The sequence below is a fragment of the Pimephales promelas genome, chromosome 10, assembly GCF_988280905.1.
Source record: "Pimephales promelas chromosome 10, fPimPro1.hap1.1, whole genome shotgun sequence".
Taxonomy (NCBI): Eukaryota; Metazoa; Chordata; class Actinopteri; order Cypriniformes; family Leuciscidae; genus Pimephales; species Pimephales promelas.
The window spans coordinates 18,029,145-18,054,540 of record NC_142778.1 but is presented as its reverse complement, the minus strand read 5'-3'; the positions used below and the strand labels follow the sequence as shown (position 1 = coordinate 18,054,540).

General features: G+C 37.4%; 1 long non-coding RNA gene and 1 pseudogene across 2 annotated transcripts; both read left to right on the top strand.

Moving 5' to 3' along the window:
• The first annotated feature begins 691 nt into the window (after window positions 1–691).
• On the top strand, window positions 692–7,713 carry LOC148977393 (uncharacterized). The gene is made up of 5 exons (XR_016169912.1): window positions 692–2,145; window positions 3,298–3,367; window positions 3,510–3,574; window positions 5,260–5,334; window positions 7,104–7,713. It is a non-coding gene; the product is annotated as an uncharacterized LOC148977393 (long non-coding RNA).
• An 11,049-nt stretch (window positions 7,714–18,762) lies between these two features.
• LOC148977392 (uncharacterized) lies at window positions 18,763–24,489 on the top strand (annotated as a pseudogene). The gene is made up of 6 exons (XR_016145442.1): window positions 18,763–19,143; window positions 19,468–20,416; window positions 22,557–22,898; window positions 23,157–23,227; window positions 23,530–23,664; window positions 23,803–24,489. The product of XR_016145442.1 is annotated as an uncharacterized LOC148977392 (transcript).
• The last annotated feature ends 907 nt before the right edge of the window (window positions 24,490–25,396 follow it).

Sequence of the window (25,396 nt, the reverse complement as noted above, 5' to 3'; positions counted from 1 at the left end):
TATTTTGTTGGTTTTAGGTTGTGATTTAACTAACCAAAATACAATATCAAACCAACATCTCCAGACAATGTCATATTTAAGTCAAACATTGACATTTAGTCGTTATGTATGGTGACCACAACCTAACATCTCCTTAACGTCATAACATCCACACAATGTCAAATTCTAACATCATTAGACGTTGATCTTTTATTATTTTAAGGTTGTGTTGTAAAGTAACTAAAATCCAATGTTGAGCCAACGTCTCAAACCAACATCATATTGTTGTCAAATACTGACATTTAGTCATGAGGTATAGTGACCAAAAATCCACGTCTCTTCAACGTCATTATGATAACGTTAAATTCTAACATCATTAGACGTTGTTCTTTTGTTATTTTTAGGTTGAGTTGTAAAGTATCTAAAATCCAACATTGAGCCAACGTTTCAAGCTAACGTCATAATGATGTCAAATACTATGTTTTGTTGGGTCACAATCTCACTTCTTAATTGTCATGAGGTACAGTATGGTGGTCTAAACCCAGCAATGTCACTATGTTAACATCTAGGCAACACAACATTCCATTATTAGATGTTTTTGTTTTGTTGACTGCACATCATGGTTAGCCTACTAAACAAAACACAAATGTCAGCATGCTAATGTACATATACATCTTAAATAGGATACATCAACATTAGACATATTTGGTATGATTTCAGTTGTGGTCTTGGGTAAGAGAAATTCAATGTCTAAAATACACTAACTTCATACTTATGAATAATTCAGACTGAAGTCTTTGTGACCTAAACGTCAAACTTACTGTAAGCATTGCTCTTTATTGGTGATAGTTTGGATTATCCATAGATTTTCTTGTTCATGCAAGTGTAATAGATCAAGTTGACCCAGTGTGTTCCCTGTCAGAAGAACAAGCTCTTCACCAGGAGTGTGCTGATCTAAAAATGAATGAAGTACTACATGCAAGCATGCAACTGAAAGACTGAAGGTGTGCCCAACACACATTGGTTTGGGATTTATTAATGGTTTATTCTTATGTCTACAATAATGAATCATGAACCACCCTGTGTTATTTTGCATATTTACAAAAAAAATCAGCTGGGTTGATGCTCAAAATTATGTTGTTTGCAGGTGTATACAGTACACTTTATTCAATTTGGAGAAGCACATTCCCGGCAAGATTTACATTCTCACAAGAGGGAAAGACTTTATGGTTCAAAATTGGATGATCTACATTATGGAACAGCAAATAAGTTGTGCATTTGGGTAATCAAAATCTCGGTAACACTTTACAATAAGGTTCATTAGTAACTACATACATTAACTAAGAATAAAAAATACTTCTTCAGCATTTGTTAATTTCAACATTTACTAATATTTTATTAAAATCTTGTTAACATTAGTTAGTGCACTGTGAACTAACATGAACAAGCAATGAACAACTGGATTTAAATGTATTGCTCATGGTTAGTTCATGTTAGTTAATACATTAACTAATGTTTAATAAATGAACCTTATTGTAAAGTGTTTCCAAAATCTCCAAAGTCACAATACAGCAGTTTATTGGAGACTAATGAATTCAGAATTCAGGCAGTGACAGGGTAACAGTATGAGTAATCATCTGTATAGCATATGTCCAACAACCTGACAGTTTTATCTTTTTAATTAGGGCTACTTATCAGGTGAGTTGGACCTCATGGACCTGAAATTTTAGTTATAGCGTATATAACACATATGGCCTTCATTTGGATTCCATGAGAAACAGACATACATTGCACCCAATTTCTTTATCAAGTTGTGCTTAACAGTGCAGCTGTCAGACAAACGCAGTAGTTATTTTTAATAATGATAATAATATGAATAACAATAATAATAAAATCAATTTAGCCTATTGAAGTGTGCAACAGTTTTTAGAATGTTGCAGGTAACCCAAGAAATTTTAAATGAATCCCTAACCAATCACAGTTAGGCATCAATTTGAAATTAATTCCTAACCAATCACAGTTAGGCATCAATTTCCTCCGCTCTACCCTCTTGTGGGAAAGACGAAGACCTCCCACCCGTTCCACTCCACTCCAGCAGCCATTATACTGTCTGCGCGGGCACTGGCCTGCACAACTTTCAACATCTGGATATACCTGCTGTGGAAGGTGAGTGAACAGAGGTAACGAAAATTTAAATAAATATTGGTGTTTATTAGTTTTATTTTATTTTATGTGGACTGGGCTGCGCGAGAATTTCTACCTGGCCTACTATTTAACTACCAAAGCAGTTACCTAGTTGATGTAGTTAAAAGTGACTTTTATATAATAACTAACTACTAGTACAAGTAGTGATATAGGAATGATCCCTCAGCGCACATTTGTCAGACTGAAATGCACGTGCGCCGGCTGTCCGGTTCGCTGGGGGTATGGCCGCTGTTGTTGGAGGAGTCGGGAAACGACTAGCATGTGAATGCATTAATTTATATTAATTTTACAGAGCCCTTCACATGACACGCAAAATATATACACAGTATATATTTTTTTACATAGTGGCTATAACGTTACTTGTCCTTATTTGTCGTGGATTCTAGATCACTGTTGTAAAATGTGCTTGTGGGACGTCAATGTAAGTTATAAGGATTTTCGACAGCCAATTTTAAAATACAAAGAAATAAGCTTAATAATGATATGATTAAATGTTTATTTATCTAGATGAATTGGCAGTAGCCTTAAAAAATGTCATGTGGTCCGAATGTGATTTATTTTATTTTATTTCCTGCTTAACCATTTTATTTTTTACAAGTTCTGGTAACGCTTTACAATACGGGTGCACTTAAGCATTAATTCATACTACTTAACTAATGCACAGATAATCACGAGTCAATGTATGACACAATTATACTGCATCTGCAACTAATAACGTCTATATTAATATTTTAAGTAATATATTAATTAATTGATTAAATGTGCCATAATGTATTAATTCATGAATAATATATTTTATTAACAGTGTAAATAAATGTGTAAATTACCACAATGTATGTACTTCAGTTGTTGGCTTTAATTAATCATTAGCTTATGATTTGCAAGGGTATCATTATTTAAATATTACTAATTGTTAAGTAATATGTCATAGTACAATAATGTGGAAGTCAAAACCAAAATGACATAGCCTATTGCAATTAGTTAATAGTCAATACATTACATATGGCATACATTATCTGTGCAATGTGCATTGTTACCACAGTTCTCCGAAATTAAAGTTTGCCTTTCTTTTGAGTTTTTGTAAATAATGATCTCATGTTTTTGTTTTATAAGGGCAGGCATCAACAGTTGAGGAAATGTCCTTGATAAATCTCTCAACTGCCTGGAGGAAAAGCAGATACCGGTAAGGACATACAGTCATATACTGTATAATGCAATTTTTATAATGTGCAGTGTTTCAATCCCCGTGCGACTTGCAACCGTCATGGGGATACACTGTTAACCTTTTTTGTGTTTAAACTAAAATACTGTTCCTCTAATTTCAGATTAATAGCTTGTCCAATGATGGAGAAATACATTTAAAGGACAATGGGAAAAGGATCATGGAGAAGTAAGTTTTTATATTAGCAGTTCTTGGCAGAATCATGTGTTATTTTATCTGGATGTTGTCACAGACAAGTTGATGAAGTTGACTATCCATCCGTCTGTCTGTTTAATTAGAGATGTGTGTGATGACTAATTTTAAAGTCATTTAAACAGAGGTTTAGTAAGCGACTAGGCTTGCTACGATAGTCGGTGTTGAGGCAGGCATACACGGTGCAAGTTCGGACACTCGTAATGGAGGTCGTAAGATATTGCATTTCAGGAGTCAGTTAACTTGATAATCACGTCAAAACAGCCGGTACACGGCACGACTGTCCTGCACAAATCTTATCTAATATTAATTTCTGTCACTGCTGTGAACTGACCACTGCATAGAATATGAAAAATATGAATATCTTCGTGAATCAGCTGTCAACAACAGGCCTAAACCAGCCATGGTACCAGCACAAAAACACAATCATTAAAATATCGAGACATATTTTTGTCAATATTGCGCACCCCTAATGTAAGGTATTTTTTTATTTTTTTTATTTCTTCAGGTCTTAACAATCCTTAAATTTGCCTTTTAAAAAAGTGTGCATAAACCCTACTGGTGAAAAACAGGCAGACTCCCCGAATTGTTTAAACATTTTTTAAAATTATCGGGAAGTGCTCGGCTTGGCTCGTAATTCCTCTCACACGTTGCGAACATGTGAGCACCATCGATATCCATGCGATCATCGGCGAGCGCGTAAATCTTGAGCCGAACAAGAGTCGACACACAGATCAGCAACATGAGTCAGTTTCTTTCATCACAAGAGTGAGGAGCTGACTGACAAGGTGACTGCGGAATAATGTGTCACAGCGAAATGTAAAAGCACCTATTTAAGTGAATTTGTCATTGCACTGTTTTGTTGTTGTGTAATTTAAAAATGAAACTAACATGTGCACGGCCACACGTGTCAACGTGCACGGACTGAGCAGAACAGAAATGTACAGAACTCCCTTTGACATGTGTGGCCGTGCACATGTTAGTTTTGTTTTCAAATTAGCACCAATTCACCTTTGGCTAAGCCCCGCCCCCCTAAGTTACTGTTGTTACATCTGTCAAACTTCATCTGCACTCTGCATGGCTTATGCTGTAACAGCTCTTCCTGCTGAAATGTTATCAAACTTTTATAAAGCAGCAAATAAAGTGTCCGATAAAAGTAGGCAAAAGGGGCTGCAATATGCGTTCAAAGGCTATATTCAAGACATACAGGTGAAATGCAAGAAACAACAAGGCATCCAAATACGTTTACATTTGCCTTTAAATTAGCTTTTTAAAAGCCCCGCCAGTGATACCGGTATTGCTGGTGTTGTCCACACGTTGATTAGCCGGTGGGAAAATATCCTCGCCGTCACATACCTATAACTGACTAGTCTAAAATTAACAAACCCGTGCAGTTAAAATAGGAACACTGTGTACATCTGATTCAATTAAAACACTCAATTTACCATTCCAATATGCAATATCCAAATGTGATATTAAATATTTAGATTTTTCTATATGTTTAAATCCTTCCTGACCTTTGGAATCAACACCAGGCCAACAGTGGAACCAGTGTGACATCTAGATATGACAAACTTACTAAACTATAACAATCGTTATATAATGTGTTGTATATAATTAATTATTTGGACATTTCAATTCTCTTCCTTTTGTATCCACAGGTTGATGACAAAGGAGGTAATGGCCAGTTTCAATATGAAGGGCGGGAAAGGAACATCTTTACAATGTTGTCACAGGTAAAAAAAACTATATATATATATATATATATATATATATACAGTATATATATATATTGACGATCATGTGTCCCCAGTGAAGCTGACTTTTAATTTTACGGGCGGCCCTGAGCACACAGCGCTCCTATTCTTCGTCTTCATTAGTTTATGCTCTCTGTTTAACAGTTTAATACGTTACTGGATATAACCTGTTGTTGGATAGAACAAAGAAATTAAACTGTATAAGAAGAAGTATTATAGTTTTTGCTTTTATATTATTAGTAACAAACAGGCAAACACTATTAATAGTTTCTCATATTCAGCAAATATACGCATTTATATAATTTAAACAAATCTTTGAATATTAAAAAAAAAACATTTAATTTCACAATCCTTGCAGACTTTGTCGAATCCAGCTGTCAGATATTCTGAAGTGTACACAGACGTTCAATCCCGGTCAGTCCGTGTGAATAAGTTCAGCTTCACTGGGGACACATGATCGACAAACTTTAAACCTTTGATTTCAAACTATGCTGGCGCTATATTCAGTTGCCCTCTGCCATATTCATGTCATTTACACTGTGTGCTAAATGTAAAATGAGTGTCACGTTGTCTTTATTTGAAAAAAAAAAAAATGTGGTTCCTAGTGCGCACAAACTTACTGAGTGCCAGGTTGATTGCATTATCTTTTTATTCATATTTTTTTCAAACAATTTCTTTATATGTGAAAAATACTGTAATAGCATATAATTACAGAATCAAGAAGTTACAGAATCAAGAAGTTACAATCTAAAATAAGGATGTTAAGGATGTTTAATTTATAGATGTTTTTAATTCATTTGCAGATTATTTATTTAAATATCAATTCATATCTTAGTATATCAGACATGTATCGTTCGTTGCCAGTCTTAATTTTCTTGATAGTGCAAGTGCATCTCAAAATTGGGAAGATCACGATTATGATCATGTATCGTGATTGTTTCTTAAAAGATTGTGATATGAAATTTTGGTAAGAATGCCCACACCTACTCTAACTGTTGTTTTTACATTCAATCTGATGTCTTTTAAATGTTCATTAAGCTTAAGATTAACATTTTTGCTTGGAATGTCTGATCGCCATTTGTGAACAGCATCAAAAGAAATATCTCTCTTTTGATGAGTTACAGCATGTACATGCAAGAATGTTACATGTGTATGGCCCTTAAAGCTAGGGTAGAATTTTTTTTCCAAAAACTTGTTGAAAGTGTGTTCCTATCCTGGTAGCTACTGTATATACATATATAGGATGTCCTACCTGTTTGTCAATATATATATTTGCATACCTCTACGCAACTTGTTTGCAAAGTGAAACGTCATCAACGTGTTCAATATATGCATAGAAATTGAGAATAGAAGCCAAACATTAGCGATTTCTCTTGAACCAACATTTGAAAAGGGTTTTATTTAAAAAAAAATAAAAATAATTATGAAATTGTATTTTTGCTAAATGTTTTTTTTTAACCTTTTTTTTTCATTATTCACATTCATTATTATTGTAATGTCTCACCAGTGAATGAGACACGAGTTAATCTAAAAGCATTGCACTCTCTTCCACCAACTCTTTGGTTATTTGGCTTTTGAGATGCTCTGAATCATATCGATTGCTTTCCAAGCTAGCTTGCTATTGCTAGCCCCTCTGAAATGTCCTACCCTAGCTTTAAGACTGTTTGGAATTCAATGTTTTAATGCTTAATGTAGTGCATCATATCTTATATTCCCTATAAATTTTATTTTTCAAATATTTCTTACAGAGTGTCTAGAGGACTTCAAAGGAGACGGAGGCAAACATTGGAGCGGCTGTCGCCGTATGTTTAAAATATGCCCCAGACAGGCAGGGGCGGAGGTTGCAGGAAAAAAAAATTGTACGATTTTAGAATAAGGATAATAATGTTAAGTATAAATGGTTGAAAACCTTCTGTTAAAATAATGTAAAAAAAAAAAAGAATAAAATAAAAGGTTATTTTATAATCCATTTAATTTCTTTGTCATTTATCTAATAAACATCATTTGTGGATTACAGTTCACTAAAAATTAAATTACTTTTCTGTTTGCTCTTGTCTTAAGATAAATACTTTTGGGTTGTCTTGCATTGGATCTTGACCTCTGTTCGAACCTTGTTGTTACATGAAGTTTCTTTTGATGAAACTTCATGTAGTTTTATGTCATGCCAACAAAATTACCATATATTTCTTTAAAGTTGGAATTTGACAGCTTAATGTTGTGTTTTGACAGATATCTGACATCAAAAATTCATTGTCTGTCCACGGTTGGACGTCAGCCCAACATGTGAGTTTGATGTTTAGCTTAACATTGGGGTCTGACACTTAAAACTGATTCATTTTCAACCAAAAGGCAATGTCCAACGATGGAGGTTTACCCAGCACCGGGTTGATAACTCAACATCAGACTGACGTTTATCGTCAATGTTGGACAGACGTTGCAATTTGGTTGAAAATGGAAATCGGGTTGATGTAAAAACCCAATGTCAGACTGACGTCAACATCCAATGTTGGACAGACGTTGCATTTTGGTTGAAAATGAAAATCGGGTTGACATCATAACCCAACGTCAGTTTGTCGTCAATATCCAACGTTGGACAGATGTTGCATTTTGGTTGGAAATGAAAATCAGGTTGACGTCATAACCCAACGTCAGTCTGTCGTCAACATCCAATGTTGGACAGACGTTGCATTTTGGTTGAAAATGAAAATCGGGTTGACGTCATAACCCAACGTCAGTCTGTCGTCAATATCCAACGTTGGACAGACGTTGCATTTTGATTGGATATGAAAATCGGGTTGACGTCATAACCCGACGTCATAACCCAACGTCAGTCTGTCGTCAATATCCAACGTTGGACAGACGTTGCATTTTGATTGGATATGAAAATCGGGTTGACGTCATAACCCGACGTCATAACCCAACGTCAGTCTGTCGTCAATATCCAACGTTGGACAGACGTTGCATTTTGATTGGATATGAAAATCGGGTTGACGTCATAACCCGACGTCATAACCCAACGTCAGTCTGTCGTCAATATCCAACGTTGGACAGACGTTGCATTTTGATTGGATATGAAAATCGGGTTGACGTCATAACCCGACGTCATAACCCAACGTCAGTCTGTCGTCAATATCCAACGTTGGACAGACGTTGCATTTTGATTGGATATGAAAATCGGGTTGACGTCATAACCCAACGTCAGTCTGTCGTCAATATCCAACGTTGGACAGACGTTGCATTTTAATTGGATATGACAATCGGGTTGACGTCATAACCCAACGTCAGAGTAACGTTGGATTCTGACGTCAACCCGATTTTCATATCCAATCAAATTGCAACGTCTACCCAACGTTAGGGTCCAACGTCAATATAACGTCATATTGACGTCCAGTGCCTGCTGGGTGATTTGTCCTGGCATCAATGCACCCTATTGTTTTGGCATCTTTAAGTGAGAACCAGAAATATAAAATTTAATTTGATGTTAATTCATTATTTTGATTATTTTATTCCAGGGATGAAAAACTGAATTTTCAGCATCATTACTCCAGTCTTGAGTGTCAAATGATCCTTCAGAAATCTTTTTGCTGCTCAAGAAACATTCCTTTTAATTATAAGTGTTTAAAAAAAAAAAAACAGTTGTGCTGCTTCATACTTTTGTGCTTTTTTGGAATGTTAAACTTGCAAGTTGATCACTAAATAAGATTTAACCCTGGGAAATCTACTGGCATAAATAAAGTTATTTAAGGTTTACAGAAATTAAAACAAGGTCAAAATTATGGTTTAAATGCAAACTGATGATGTTTTAAAAGTTTAATGAATTGGACTAAATTAATAGATAAAACTTAATTAGTAATTAACCATTTAGTTTTGTAAATAGTTATTATGTGTCACTGTATTGAATAAAGTCCACTGGAGGCAAGCTGGTTGAGAACCCAAATGCAACTTTACTTCAAAACATAATCAAACATAAAACAAAGGCATGGCAAGCAATGAAACCGAAACAAGAACAACAGGAAACTTGGAAACTTAAAACAAAACAAGAACCTGGACAAGAAACATTCAATACTAGACAAAGACACAGGGCAAACATGAGGGCTTAAATACACAGACTAATTACAAGACAAGGAACACCTGTGAACAATATCAGACAATTAACAAATGACAAGGCAGGACCACATGACAATCAGGGAATTACATGACAGACAAGAACAAGGAACAAGACACAAAACTCACAACTGCCCCTTTTCCACCAAAGCATTTTGAGAGCCGGTTCAGAGCCAGTGCCTACTGGCGAACCAGTTCTTTGAGTTTCGACAGCCACATTTGAAAATTGGTTCCAAAGCGGCACCAACTCTTTGCTGGACTAGAACCAGAGAACCGTTCTTTTACCACGTCACCCTTATGTCGCGCAATTCACCTTTGGCTAAGCCCCGCCTCCCTTAGTTACTGTTGCTACATCCATCAAACTTCATCTGCGCTCTGCATAACTTATGCTGTAACAGCTCTTCCCGCTGAAATGTTATCAAACTTTTATAAAGCAGCAAATAAAGTGTCTGATAGAAGTAGGCAAAAGGGGCTGCAATATGCATTCGAAGGCTATGTTCAAGACATACAGGTGAAACGCAATCAACAACAAGGCATCCAAAATAGAGGAAAAAGCATAACGTTAACGTTACCGGTCACAGTCAAAAAATGAACCACCGCATTTCCTACTAATTGAGACGGAGGCTGGGACTAACAATATCAGGGAGCAACACTGTTCATGCAAAGCTGGGTTGGTCTCTATTCACTTCTATAATCGTTATTACAAAGCAAACGGACTACACGAGTACTGTATAACGTTGTATTTATTAGCAGCGTGTGCTAGTGTATCAACAACCGGTATGAGAACCGAAATCATAACCTAAAACATTATAAAATGGTCTAACTAGTATAACTTCACACTCACAGCAAGGTTAGAAGTAAAAAAGATGTGCTTGTTGATCTTTGCTGGGTTTAGCTGACTGAGGACATCCATACAGTTTAATCCAAACACGACACTTGTCACTGTCAGGATTTTACTTCGGTTTTGGGAAGGGAAAAAATGGACACCCCCCTACAACCTCTCTGGGAAACGCGTATCTGTGTTACCATTGCCCGAGGCACAACGTTTAACCATATTTTGGATAAAACTACTGTACGACGGTAATAGCCTGCCGAGACCAAAAATATGAGACTCCTACACACACACACACACACACACACACACACACACACACACACACACTATTATTTATATATATATATATATATATATATATATAGTGTGTGTGTGTGTGTGTATGTATATATATATATATATATACTAGGGGTGGGAATCTCTAGGCACCTCACGATTCGATTACGATTCAGAGGGCTTGCGATTCGATGCGATTATCTGAATCTTTTTTTATGTGTGTGTGTGACTATAAATACTTTGCTTTAAAAGTAAAAAGTAATGACCCATGAAGAATTAATATAAAATGTATTTTATTAAAATTGCAAAGAACCAACAGGAAAATAAATGTGTGCTTATATATGAAGAGTTCAGATGCAAAAGCCTCTAAATGCCATTTGAAATTTTCTTCTTTAATGATGATTTTTATCAAACTTGTATATTTAAGTTCAGTAATTTCACTTAAATAACAATTAATAGGTAATTATCATTGCCATTTAAGTGAAATTACTGAACTTAAATATACAAGCTTGATAAAAATTATCATTAAAGAAGAAAATTTCAAATGGCATTTAGAGGCTTTTGCATCTGAACTCATCATATATAACAACGACCAGTACAGCCAAGTGTTTTTCCTCCTCTGGCTGAAAACGTGTCATATGGCTTCTCATATTTGTTGTGTTTCCGAAATATTTTACTTTTATTCTACAAAGCTTACAACTAGTGTGGCTCTTGTCCAGCTCCTTTCCAGCTTTCTTTCTTCTGTTGAAAATAAAAGTTATTTTGAATAATGTGTTAACCGAACAGTTGCTGGTCCCCAGTGTAGGCCTATAGTTTTTTTTTCTCTCTCTCCTGGAAGTTGATTGGGACCAGCAACTAACCACATTCAAAAAAGAAAATCTTCTTTTGTGTTCAGCACAAGAAAGAAATTAATACAGGTTTGGAACAACATTAGAATGAGTAAATAATGATTTTTTGTTGTTGTTGTGAACTATCCCTTTAAGAACGAGCGGCATGTAGTATTTACTCCTGTCGCTTTTAGACCAGCACGCGACGTGTTTAATATAGACGCATATTACACTATATTTTTTCTCAAATGTTTGCTTTCACTTTAGACATAGCCAATTCTGTTAATGTAAACATTGTGTGTATTTAACAGTATTAGCATAATAAGACATGAAAGATAACTTAGTCCAGTATTCAGGAGCTGTTTGACAGGCTTCTGGTGCCTGTGAGCGTCGGGGGTATGCGCTCAGGAAAGCGCACGTTAGAACAGCGCATCAGCACGTGAATTAAATGTTTAACTGGCAAGGCTTATGCAAATAATGAACTTTAATGAATTGCCGTGTCTCATACCTATTCATTAACGTGTGATGTGTAGGCTATGTCGCGTTGTACAGTTGAGACAGAGGCGACTGAACTGATAGAATGCACTGTAACACGATACTATGATATTTCTTCAAAAGCAGATCGTAGAGACATTTGAATCGTCCACGGTCAAAAATCATGATATCGCACACCCCTTCACACGTCAGCTTTTAATGAGGAGGGTGTATGGATTCGGTGCTCAGTCATCACGTCTGCGTCTCTGTTATGTTCACGCCACAGACGGGACCGTCCTGAAGAGGCTAAGGCTGGGCACTTGGATCGGCGTTCGTAGATCGATTGGTAGAGACTATTTTTCAAAGATGGCTTCTTCCTGTATTCGCGAAGTTGACTGTATGTATAAAATATCTTCTTATTAAACTGTATGGACACTGACAAAGTTCTCAATGCTTCGGTTTGAATGTAGGGACCCTTATTATGCTATCGTGTTACTGTGGGGCTATTTTGAGCCTTGTTAGTGGTAATAACAAGCGATTTTTATTTGTCATTACTCTATACCCTATATACTAGCGTTATACTAGCGTTATAGGCTAAACTGTTTTTAGAGATAAAACTATTTACATTCGGCAATCATGAAAACAAATCTCAGATAACGGTTGACTAGGTAGCAATGTGTAATTAGACCAAAGGTTCATTTTTTGCCGGAGTTGTCCTTTAACAGAGCATTACTGACAAAAGAAAGAAAGGTGGGAAGAACCACCTTTGGGAAGAAAGGTGCAGTAATGTCAAATATGTGAAAAAAAAAATCAGTCTCTATAAAGCCCCTCCTTCTGAAAAGCACAATTTGCTCTGACTGGTCAGCTGGACCAGTGTGATGTGATTGGTCAACTATTTCCAGTGTGTTTGGGAAATATCACGCCCCTTCAACACCAGTTTCAACACAGGTATAACGCAACTCAACTAGGCCTCCCCCATTTATTTTCCGTATGCCTTGGGTGGGAATTATTTAAATATGTTGTGACTTTTTCGGCATTCTGAAAAGTTGAGATGTTTTTCTTCATGCGGCGCTGACGCGCTTGGAAAAAAATGAGCACGTCGCTTCCATGAGCGCGCCTACATTTGAATTAACGAACCTGAGCGTGCAAAAGACTCAATATGTGAACAGGCCTAGACATTAATTAACCAACTCCATCCTTTGATGGCTTTGAACATTTCTGAAGGAAGAACATGTACAACGGACACTCAGTGATGCTTTTCCTTAACTTTCTGGTATGAATCACTCATTGCAAAAACTGCTTCCCTGTCTCTGTTTAGAGAGTTTTTCTTTTAGCGTGATTGATAGCAGGATCAGCACACACCACTGACCTCTACAGAAGGATCCCTAGAGACACGGCATGGACTGAGGAAGGACACACACATTTATTTACACACAAACACTGAGACACTCACTGTTACACACTCATGTAGAGAATCGAGGCGAATCAAACACAACTTAATCAAATTAATCTCTCATGGGATTAATTCACATGGATTCAACACTCCAAAAGTTCTGGAGCCCACATTCCAGAGTCACGGAACAGCACCAAGGGTCTGCTTTGGGGGGACAATAAACCCGAAGACTTTTTATGGTCCTGCAGATAGCAACAGAATGCCACAGGAAGAAACGTGTCAATATGTTAATGTTTTACCAAGACAAATCGGCTCAGGAATGATGGAACCAGAGGCCTGACCACCAAAAGCCTGACCACCTTTGACCTCCCTCAACATCATCTCTGTTGAGCGGGACAGAGACGTAACACAGACCCCTACTCCTTGAACATACCACGACCTCACTGTTGAGATCTCTCCAAGATCTCACGCAAAATCATATAAACTCACCACAGAACAATTCTGGGACGCATAATCAAACCTCACAATTCTTATTGCTTCCTGCAATTCATGTGTTGTGTTTGTTAATGCTTAGATTGCATATTAATCATGTAATTGTTGTTAACTATTAACTCTTGTAATTGTTATACAACCATTAGAAGTGTGAATGCCTCGTGTACTCTTAAACAAACCGTATTCTCGTAATTCAAAAGATGGCTTGATTGAAATCTGCGTAAAAGGTTTTGTTTTATGATTATAATAATCATAAGGTTTAAACTATGGTCTTTTGTCCATAGACAAGCTCACAGACCATGCATAAATTATGATAAGCAAGAAGTAGATCCACCTCTAAAATCATGCCATTACCCCATTGGCCTGAAGTTTCTAGGAGGTTGGACTAGAGTTTAAGTTAAAGATCCAAACAAAGGAACAAGACCTCATGTTATGTTCAGTCTCATGTTGTTTTCATGTTTATGTTTTGTGTTCAGTTCAGTTCGTTCAGTTCTGTAACTGTTAAGTTCGTGCCTCTCTCTAAAACCAGCAAGAGAGTGTTCTGTTCGTGCTTATCTCTGAAACAAAGAACATGTCCGCATGCTTCTACATCGACTAGACCAAATTCGACCAGCAGACGAATAACCCATCAAGATCAGGGTTACAATTCAGCTCAGTCAAGCCATCCGACTCGTCTTACTTTCATTTCTTTCCTTTATTTCCTTTTTGTAAAAGTCTCGTTTCAAAGTTAAGTTTGCTGCAAAGCTTCGTTTTGAACGGCTCTCCGCAACGCGCTTCGAAATCGTAAAGACTTTTCATTCGGCTGCTAGTCACACGTGACCGGCAAACTCAGGAACTTCCATCCCTGCACTTCAAAGACAACAAACCACGCAACGGACCCGGCCGGGAAACCCCCCTTCGACGCGACGCAGACAAAGGGAATTCCCTCAGCCACTACAAAGCGCAAGTACTCCAGGCTCTAACAGAACTGGTGCTTTAATGTTAATTGAATAACCTCTCTAAGAAATGAAGGTTCAAATTAATGCTTGGTGGTCCTTTCAGGTCATGTCTTACGTGCATATATAGAAAGTTGAAACTTTCTCTCACTCTTTCCAACACCCTTTTTTCTCTTTTGCGACTGTATGAATGTGTGTGTGTGTGTGCGTGATTATGTTTAGACCTTAGTTGTGTTTAGAATAGCTAATAAAGGCTTCCATATATTTGAAAAGATAATTGCCTTGTGTCGTGTTTGCACATTTAATGTCTTGTACTGTTCGATCTAAAGTTACCTTGCTAAGACATAGTGTTTCACTATAGATTTGGAATTTATATCCTTGCAAATTACGGCCCGTTCAAATGAACTCCAAACGAGTCATTTGCTCGGTTCAGTGATTTGGTTCCATAGATTCATTGCAAATCAATGAATCATTTCCCTTTGAGCTAAATTGGCCTTCGGCCCCTTTAATACATTTTATGTATATTATTATACAGTATGTTGCATTTGCTACACTCATATACTCGGGATAGCACATGCTGGATCCTCTAAATTAATTTTGAGATACTCAGGGACTTTAACATCTTGTGTTGGTCTTTTTCACAGGGTGTAGGCTAGCCTCAGACCTGTTGTATAACACACACTTATAAGCAGAATTTTAGCACCCATTGACCGATTGTACTATTGTAAAATTCACGCCCATATAGAAAATGCTGCTTACCAGAAGCAAACTAAGAACTTAGTGGATGAAGAAAACACATTGAAAGTGAAATATAAAACCTGTTTATTGCTGCTTAAGAATGGAGTGAACTACTCAAACTATTTTTGTTTAAAGGCACACTATGCAAGATTTGTACCTTAATATAACAGCTTTAAAGTCGTTTCGGTGGTAAACAAACTCATAGTAGGGCGAATCATTGTGGTAGTAAAGCTTTGGGGGACGCTGCCGGAAAAAACAGCAATGCAAGTTTGAGAGCAACAAATCTCAAAATGCTTTACGGCAACGACGCCTTACACATCAACAGCAACATATGAAGCCACTTGCGCTCATCCAAGAAAACTCGGTCAGACTCAGAAATGTCAAGAAAAAGGAAAAGAGAATCGGACCGTGCTAGAAACCGGACTTGTCCCACTCGGTTAAGCTTTCACTCGTTGGCACGAGCTTAAAAGCAGCACTGGATGCAGTAGCGATGCTGACCTGGCGATCTTGTTGATGGACTTGTAAGTAAATCTCTTATTTGTAAACTTGTTTGCGTTGCTGCAAACAAGTAGTCATTTGTAGTCATTTTTACGGTGCTGTTCATTCATCCATTGTTGATAATTTGACCAATTCAATAATTCCCACATATCAGGGATGTGATTTTTCCGGATTAATCCGGAATTCCGGATTTCCCGACCTGAAAACGTAACGTTTAAAAAAAAAGGTTTGACAACATAAGCCATTTAAATTGTAATCCATGTGCACTCTGCGCAAAAGTTCAGTTATACGAATTTTGGCCTAATAGTTCATTTAGCATACTTTTAAAACGTTGATGTAGCCTACTACAGTAGTGTTATGAACTGCTCTGAGGCTTGTAGATGAAGATCCAAATGCAGCTTTATTTAAGATTAGTCGTACAGGCAGGGTCAAGAATTAGCAGACAGGACAATGGAGGATACACAGTGGGAATCCGGGAAACAGGCAGAGGTCAGGGCAGGCAGCAATAATCAAAATCCAAAAAACAATCCAAAGTCAAAAACCAGAAACCAAACACGGAAAACGCTCAGAAATGCAGTGTAACACTTAAACAAGACTTCGCAAACACTGAACGTGAACACAAGGTATATATAGACACACTAACAGGATGAGACACAGGTGAATGCAATCAGTGAATGAGGTACAGGTGAATGTGATCAGTGATGATGAGTCCGGGCAGTGAGTTCTGGGAAATGTAGTTTGTGTGAAACATAGTCTTATCTGGAGTGCCCTCTGTTGGCTCAAGAGGGCACTCCAGCTGGTAACCGTTACAAGTAGGCCAATAGCCTGTATATTTTTATTTATATATAATTAGGCCCATTGATTCGTTTAATTTTACAGCATTTTTTTGGTACAATTGATAAGCATAATTTTATTTTCTTTGTGCGTGCTATGCAAAAGTTTAGTTAACAAAATGTTGGCCTAATAGTTAATTTACTTTTTAAGTTTACTTTTAAAATGTTTATGTAGGCCTTTATTTATTTTTTTTTTACATTTTTGTTTATACACTTTTTTTAATCTTTATTTATATTATTAGGCCCATCTATTCGTTTAATTGTATAGCAGTTTGTGTGTACAATGGAGAGGCTATAAGCCAATTTAAATTTTAATCGTGCGCATTCCGCAAAAAATCATTTATCAAAATTCTGGCCTAATAGTTAATTTACTTTTAAAACTTTTATGTATATTTTTGTTTATTTAATTTTTATTCATGTCATTAGGTCAATTTATTCGTTTAATTTTACAGGACTTTCTGTATAGGCTATTTCCACTGCCACTGGACATGTTGTAAAGTCAGATCTATGTTTTTATTCACGTGTCACGTGATTCATTCATTTACACACATGTCCCACCCACTTTTTAAAACAAAGTTACGCCACTGCTTCTAGTTATAGGAATAATGTCGTTTTAATCACGGAAAGGCGTCAAACTCGGTACACTCCATTTTTCATGTTCAAATTCTCCCATGTTAATCTATCTACTAACTCTCCTGACTGCTCTGTCGGACAAAATGACGGATGGCGAGGAGAAATATGATTCCTCCGATCACCTGTCAATCAAGCTCCCTGCGAAGGGTCGAGTTCACTGCAGCGCAGTGTGTACCTCAGTCGCTCTTGCGCTACAGAGGAATCATTGACAGTTGACAAGAAGATTGCCGGATTGGATGATCTGGGTATGTATTATTGCTTGTGTGACTATATATAACCCATAAATTACTAATTTGACTTTGTTGTCGATTGATAGATGATCGATTTTGATTGATTTTCCACTATGGCAGAATGTTTAAGCTGCATTACCATTACTTGTATTTGCTAGCTATATAATAAGATAGCTAACGTAGAAAGTTTTTATATTTTCCATGTCTGTGCTGTCATTAAACATATTTGATCCACGGGGTCACTGGAACAAACTAGCACAAATGTGCTGCACGAGTAAACAAGACTCTGTGGCTAATAGTGGTATAACAGTATTTTTTTCTTTACAGCTATAGAAACATTTTCATATATTCTTGAAATAATTTAGTCTATTAATACATATAGGCTCATAATACACAGAGACACTTTTAGGGCAGTGTGCTGGGCAATGTTGCTGTCAAAGGTAATGAGTAAAGATTACTAATACTCTTCACCAACCAATCATTAGCGCACAAATTGGAGGCGCCCATGCCATTGGATGTGCAGTTGCCGCAGCACAGCCAATGAGTGAGCCAGACACTCACTGTCCTTGTGCAGCTGCAAAATTCGTTTTATATTTGTTTTAAGCTTCAGAATTTTGCCACTCACAAAGCAGACAGCCGCGTCTCTGCTACAGCGGGCGTTTTTCCCCCACATTTGAATATTAATTATTTTCACCTTTGAAATTCAGTTTTTTAAAAACTATTCGAATTTAGAACATGAGGTAATGTTAGATAAGAACGACCCCGACAGATCCAAGCAGTCTGAAACGCATAAAAACCCTGTCACAACCATTCATAAGACATTAATTTATAGGTTGCCAAAATCTTGAAAACGACTCATACATCATCCAACGATTCATACAGCAAAGTTTTAAGGGTGGCAAATAAGTTTTATTTCACTCTGCGCTCGCACATCTCTGGTCCAGTTTTAAACCTTTCTGAAAAGACAGATAGTCAAACATGTAAATACTGTATATGTTTTTATGGATCACTTCATGTCATTATAGCACTAGAAATATGTTATCCTGCTTTTCTTTGTCAGACCAATTGGAAGGAATGTACTATTCTTACATTCTAATGAAAATTTTCCATTATTCTTGATTTCCAGGATACACAGACTTATGGCCAAGCTACCACTGAACAGCCCTGAGTTAAATTCAATCGATGAGGGGGTCAAAAATCGGTTCAAATGGAGCTGGTTGCTGGAGACCCTCCAAGTTGAGGGAACCACTTTGTCACTCAATTGCTTTAGCAAAATTAAACAACCAGGCAAAGCTATTTGCAACATTTGCAACCATGTTATTAATTATGGAACAAGTGGGAAGATTGCACTGAGGAAACATATGATGCATCCTAAACATTTGAAACTTTGGAAGATCCAACAGCAAAACATGCAGATTGAGATCACAAAAGCTGATAGCATCATTGTTGCGTCTCCGCACAACAACTCAGCACAACCTAGAGCAATTCCTCCTTTATGCAACCGTGTTGCTCAGGATCAAGTAAGTGTTCTCTAATTTTGTAGTAACTCCTTTTCAGTCAACTCTTCTTTTCCTTTTTACAGTGTTTAAAACAGGTGTTTATTAACTTAGACATAACTAGAGATGGTCTGAATTCAAACAAATCTACCAGTTTGCTATCAAAACCAGCATAAGTTTGCTTCCAAAGGCGAGAATACTCAAAAACAAAAACTTCTAGTACTCCTTTAATATAATGGTTTTGACTGCATTATAATCAGTGAAGATGATATTATAAACCTGTTAATTTAATTATTAAAAATGATTTTATTTAGGATGTATGGTGTTTAATCAAATTCTGTTATTCAGGCACTCATTCTTGGATTTATTGCTGAGAATTCTCTTCCCCTGTCAGTCATGTCTGGGATTATTGAATTGGCTCAAGCGTTGGCCAAAGATCCAAAAGCGCTTGCTGAACTGTCAATGGACAGGACATCTGCCTCTTACAAGCTCACCCATGGTGTGAAGAAGACTATCCTGGATGAAGTACTTGAGGAAATCAGAAGTGTCCCCTTCTCCCTCAAACATTGATGAGGCCACAAGCAAGACAAACAAAAGAGTATTAGGTGTGCTTGTTAGCTACTGGTCTGAGAAACATGAGAAGATGGTTGTCCAACACCTTGCAGCTTTGGAGCTCATATCTGTAACGGCAGAATCTCTCTTCGGTGCACTGGATGGGCTTTTTGAAAGGATGAATCTCCAATGGGATAATCTGGTGTCAATTCTCATGGACTCCTGTGCTGTTATGAGGGGCTCTAAAAATGGCTTGGAAAAGAAGATCAGAGACCGCCGTGCCCCTCATCTCCTCGACATCGATGGTGACTCATGTCACCACCTTCATAATGCCAGCAAGAAATTGTGCAGTCCTTTTGAGCGTTGGGTTGAGTCTTTGCTGTCAGACCTGCACACAGACCACAAATGGTCAGCTGACATGAAAGATGGCCTCAGAGAAATTTGCAGCATATTTGGAATCCATTTCTCACAACCAGAGTGCTATATTCCACACCGGTGGCTCTCAGTCTTGGATGTCAGTCTGAAAACATTGAGAATGTGGGATGCACTTGTCCTGTTTTACTATGCCTTGCTGAGCAATGAAGATAAGTGTACATACAAAGACGTCGTCAGTGCCATTCTACAGAAGCGTGAAGTACAGGAAACAGGCAGGGCCCGAATTAAGGAGTTGTGGAAGGAGTTGGGGAACAGGTCCAAGAACTTCACAAATGAGGGGAAGATGAGGAAGGTCAGGATTTGCAAGAAAGTGAGAAACATGCCCTAGACTTAAGCTGAAGCTGTATTGGTGGTGTGTGGGGGGTGGGGGCTACATTTTTGCTAAAATTGAGCAAAATTAAAATTAATTACAAATTAACAAAATTAATTAAAACAAAATTTAAAAAATTAAACATTACATTTACTTATTGGTTATTATCATAATTATTAATAAGATTATTATTATAATGGAGAATTGTAGAGATGGAGCAGTGGATAAGACACTTGCCTTTGATTCCCATTGCGACACGTCCACCAATGTGTCCCTGAGCAAGACACTTAACCCCTAGTTGCTCCAGAGGTGTGCAACCTCTAAAGTAAATTTGCATAACAGCATCAGATTAATGTTTACATTACATTTAGCTGACTCTTTAATCCACAGTGATTTACTATTGCAATAGATGTCAGAGGTCGCACGCCTCTGGAGCAACTAGGGGTTAAGTGTCTTGCTCAGGAACACAATGGTGTCTCACAGTGGATTCAAACCTCGAATCTCTCACACCAAAGGCATTCACTGTGTCATCGCCACATTTAAAAGTAAATATTTATTTCAAGGTGCTTGTTAGATGTACAGTACATTGTGATTGGTGTTGAGCAGGGCCGTGCAGAGACCTCTGTAGGGGCAGGTGCTCAAAGTATAAAATGGGGCACATGGAAACAAGGCTTTATAGGGCTGTGCTCAAAATATCAATACAGTAATATAGCAATACAGATGATTCTGCATCGATACAGCAGCAAATGCATTGATGCAGTTTTGAAAAAGAACCAGAACAGAAAAGACAAATTTAAAGTTTAAAATTAAAGAAAATAATTGATGTGCTCTATATATAACTCTGGGATTAGAAACTGAAGCATCTTAAGTTGTTCCAACCTGATGGCTTTTTCTTCTCTGTTATACAGAATAATAAAGAACAGCTGTTATAGTGAACTGTATAGAACAAAATCAACGTGGCCCATGTTTCGTGCAGTACAGTATAGTTTTATTTAATGGCATATCAGCATCTGTGGCTATTTTCATGGCAAAAACTGATTTACAAAAATACAAGAGTTACATTTTATACAATGAAAATAAAAAAACAAAGCAAACAGAAACAGCAATTAATACTTTTTTTTTTTTAATTTTTAACATTAACGTGATGCCTGTTCTGGTAAATTCTTACTTAAGTCCTTAAGTGAGTTTGCTGCCTTTGCTGTTGATGTTGTTACTGCTGCTGCTGATACTGCTGGAGTTGATCTGAGACTGTAGACATTAAAATAAACAGAAATATAGGGTATTAGCTGAATAAACCATTTTTATGTGACCATGTCAAGATGTAAAGATTGCTGACAGTGTTTGGAACTGGCTCACTAGTTCACTGACCTGCTAAAGCTACAGATTCTACCCAGGCTGCTAAAGTATATAATACAATAATATTATATAATAGTAATGTTACTAGGGCAGATGTTCACAGAGGCTTCTGCACACAAAACATAAGATACTAACTGGTAAGACTATGTGATAACTTACCAGAGTTGTGATAATCATTTTTATGTGAAAATATTTTTTTTAATAAATACTGTAATAATAATAATAATAGTTTAAAGTAAAAATAATAGTTTTTAGTCAAATAACACCCCTCCACGCCCGTGAAACTTTTCTCCCTCAAACAGCAAGCTAACGTTACTTCTACAGCCTACACACAGCAATACAAACAACATCTCTCTGCATGCTCTCTTCACGTCGTTCTAGTAAAATAATAATAATAAGAAAACAAACATCAAAATCGCTTCGCTGAGAATAGAACACCACTTACCAGCAGCCGCAAGACTTGAAGATATCCTCTGGGAATGCGCGATTGCGCGTAGCCGCGCGAAATTATAAAATGCGCGTGCAGCGTGAGGAATCAGGTGAAAGGTCATCATGTGGGTCATTTTATTTACGGCTAAATTATTATTCATTCATTTTACTACTAGTTAGATGGGGCAGGCATCCACAAAAGTGCCTTTAAATACAAAAAAAGGAGAGGAAATTTTGTCTTGACAAAAGGGCACTTTGGGCACCAAGGGGCAAAAGGGCAGGTGCTCGAGCACCCAACGCCCCCCCCTCTGCACGTGCCTGGTGTTGAGAGAAATATGTTTCTATGTTTTATCAGGTGCTATTTGAGGACAAGAAAACCCTCCTCGAGCTCCACTTCTATTCAGCAGTCCTTCCCATGCTGAAACATTACGTCCTGCTTTTTCAGTCCAAGGACCCAATGGTTCATAAACTCCATGATGAGCAGGAGAAACTTGTCAGGGAGTTTTTATCTTGCTTCATCAAGCCAGAAGAATTGATTGACAGCAAAGGAAGGAATCTGTCTGGGCCAAAGATGAAGCTGCTTGACCTGACATCGACAGAGACCCATCTAGCAGCACCTTTTGTTGGCTCTGAGGCCTCATCCATCCTTGACCAACTAGGGAGAAAACACCCTTTAGTGAAGGCTTTCAAAACTAAGGTATTGTATGGTATTGGTTTTTTTTAGGTAAAAATTGAAACATGTCATCGTAACATGAGAATAGCCTGTGAAAGCGAATTAAACACTTATTTCCAACATGGTCCTCAATATTAGACACGACATAATGACATCACACCATAACAATACGCATTTAATTCATTTAAAAGTAAAGCACTTCCTAAGTAACATATCTTGGAGCAGGCTCCACATATACAGTATGTCTTTAATTGTTTCTTAAACTGTACTCTATTTATAAAGGTAATCCAAGCCTACACTAGCTGTGCAGGTGACCTTCAAACAAAGCTACCTCTTGACAGTCCAACTGTGACGTTGTGCTGAGAAATAGAGCTGAGGCTGGATCCAAACGCAGTGTAGCTTTAATAACAAACTTGAAACAGGAAACAAGACAAGAAGCAAGACTCGAGAATACCAAAAACACCAACGTTCACATACATAAATTCAACAACCAACAAAGACAAAGCAGAAACACAGGGCTTAAATAATCAAGGACAAACGAGCTAGACAAGATAACAAGGGGGCGTGAGAAATAAGAAACACCTGGGACAAATAATCGATGGGGAATCACTAATAACGAAAACACACAAAACCACATCATGACACCAACCCTAAGGACTCTATCATGCTTGGAACCAGATGCACGGGGAAGCCATCACATTCTTCCTCACCTCCAGAAGTTGCCGAACATGTTTCCAGCTGTAAAGCTTAATGAACTAGAGAGAGCTGGATTCCAACATGAAATACACAGGTGTATATAATTGTTAGAATGCCATTTACACCGATTCTTAATAAATCAAATATTTGATTATTTTGCTAGTAGCCTGTTGTTTGTAAAAAACTATTTCATTGTCAAATAATGAGCTTAGACTGTTGTTTCCAATCCTAGATATGCAAGTGACATGACACTACCTCAGATGACAGAGGAGGGAAGAGTTGATTATGGTGGAATGTTGTGAGAAAGACTCAGAGGTACCCAGCGCTCTGCAAGCTTGCACTCTCTGCACTATGCCCATTTCATGGTCCACAGGTGGAATCAGCATTCAGTGTAATGTCCAACATCCTGCAAGCCAAAGCTTCCAACCTAAGTGTTGAGACATATGAGTCCTATCAAGTAGTCAAATACAACCTGAAGGCCATGCAGGTGTCGGCCATTCAGCACTACTCCCGGAAGACAAAGGAGAGTCCTGTTAATGTACGGCTGTGCAAAAATGTGAAACTATCGAGCCAGAGGTACAGAGCTCTGCTCAGAGATAAAGAAGAACTGAACAAAAGGCCTCATCACTCTGAGAAGCCAACCACCGGCAAGAAAATGGCAAAAGATGCCATCTTGGCTGCAGCTGTGAGTGCCAGGTGCAAATTCCAAAAGAAACGTGTAGAGGCTCTAAAAAAGCTTGCTACAAAGGTTAAAGAGTCATATAAAAATTGAGGCCTCCTGTTGACATAAAATGTTGCACATTTAGCTGTTAAAGTTGGGTAAAAATGTAAAACAAAAATAAGTTGTTCTCATGTGTCATAATAAGTTGGATGTTACACATCTAGCTGAAAAGTAAAATAAATAAAAAAAATGTTTGTTCAAAATGAGTTACAACGGGTCCTGCTTTATGGTTGTGTGTGTGTTCATTTTCACAAATGAAATGATACAGTAGTCCTACACTATAGGCTATTTACTTGTCATTCAGCAGAAATCATAAAAACATTATAAGCCAGCAAACGCGATAGGCAACTTTATTATTATAAAGTAGTTTAACACTTGACATATAGTTATTATTAACATATTACCATCAGTTCAGTAGACTAAGCAGTAACAGGGGAGTTACGGTTATTTACAACAGTGCTAGGCTACCGTACAAAGGCAAAACGCCGTAACATCATGTTTGGTCAAAATTGAGTTTTTGTGGTATTTGAGACCTCCTTTATCATCTGTATAAATATTGTGATTCAATATGATTGTTTTAACGAGAAAATAAAGGGCTATGACAACCATAACTTCCAAAACCGAAAAACCAAGGCAGAACGCCGTATCAGCTGTTACGGCTTTTTGCCTTTGTTCCAGCCATGGTTCCAGCACGCTGATCGTTGAGTTAAGGTGTTCTGGCTTTGTTTAGCCTGGCATCAAGAGAGATGATACGGTGCCGCTGTGATGTTACTGTACTACTCTGGCTTTGTCATACTGTCAAATTGTTCCGCTCTTTAACTGTCACCAACCACGTAACATACACACGATACATCTTTGGTAAGAACATACCACAAAATTTTATTATAAACATGATACATTTTCGATTGCATTCTGCTTAATTCAGCTAAAGTTAGTTAGCGAGAACAACATACCACCAACTTTGCTGACTAGACAAACTGAAGTATGCAATCAGAAACAAAGCAAGGTGAACAAGCCATACTTAGATGGTATTCAAGCTAATAAATTGTCATAAATGTTGTTTTTCGTTCAGGACAATTGGTTCAGATCTGTCAGTGACAGCACG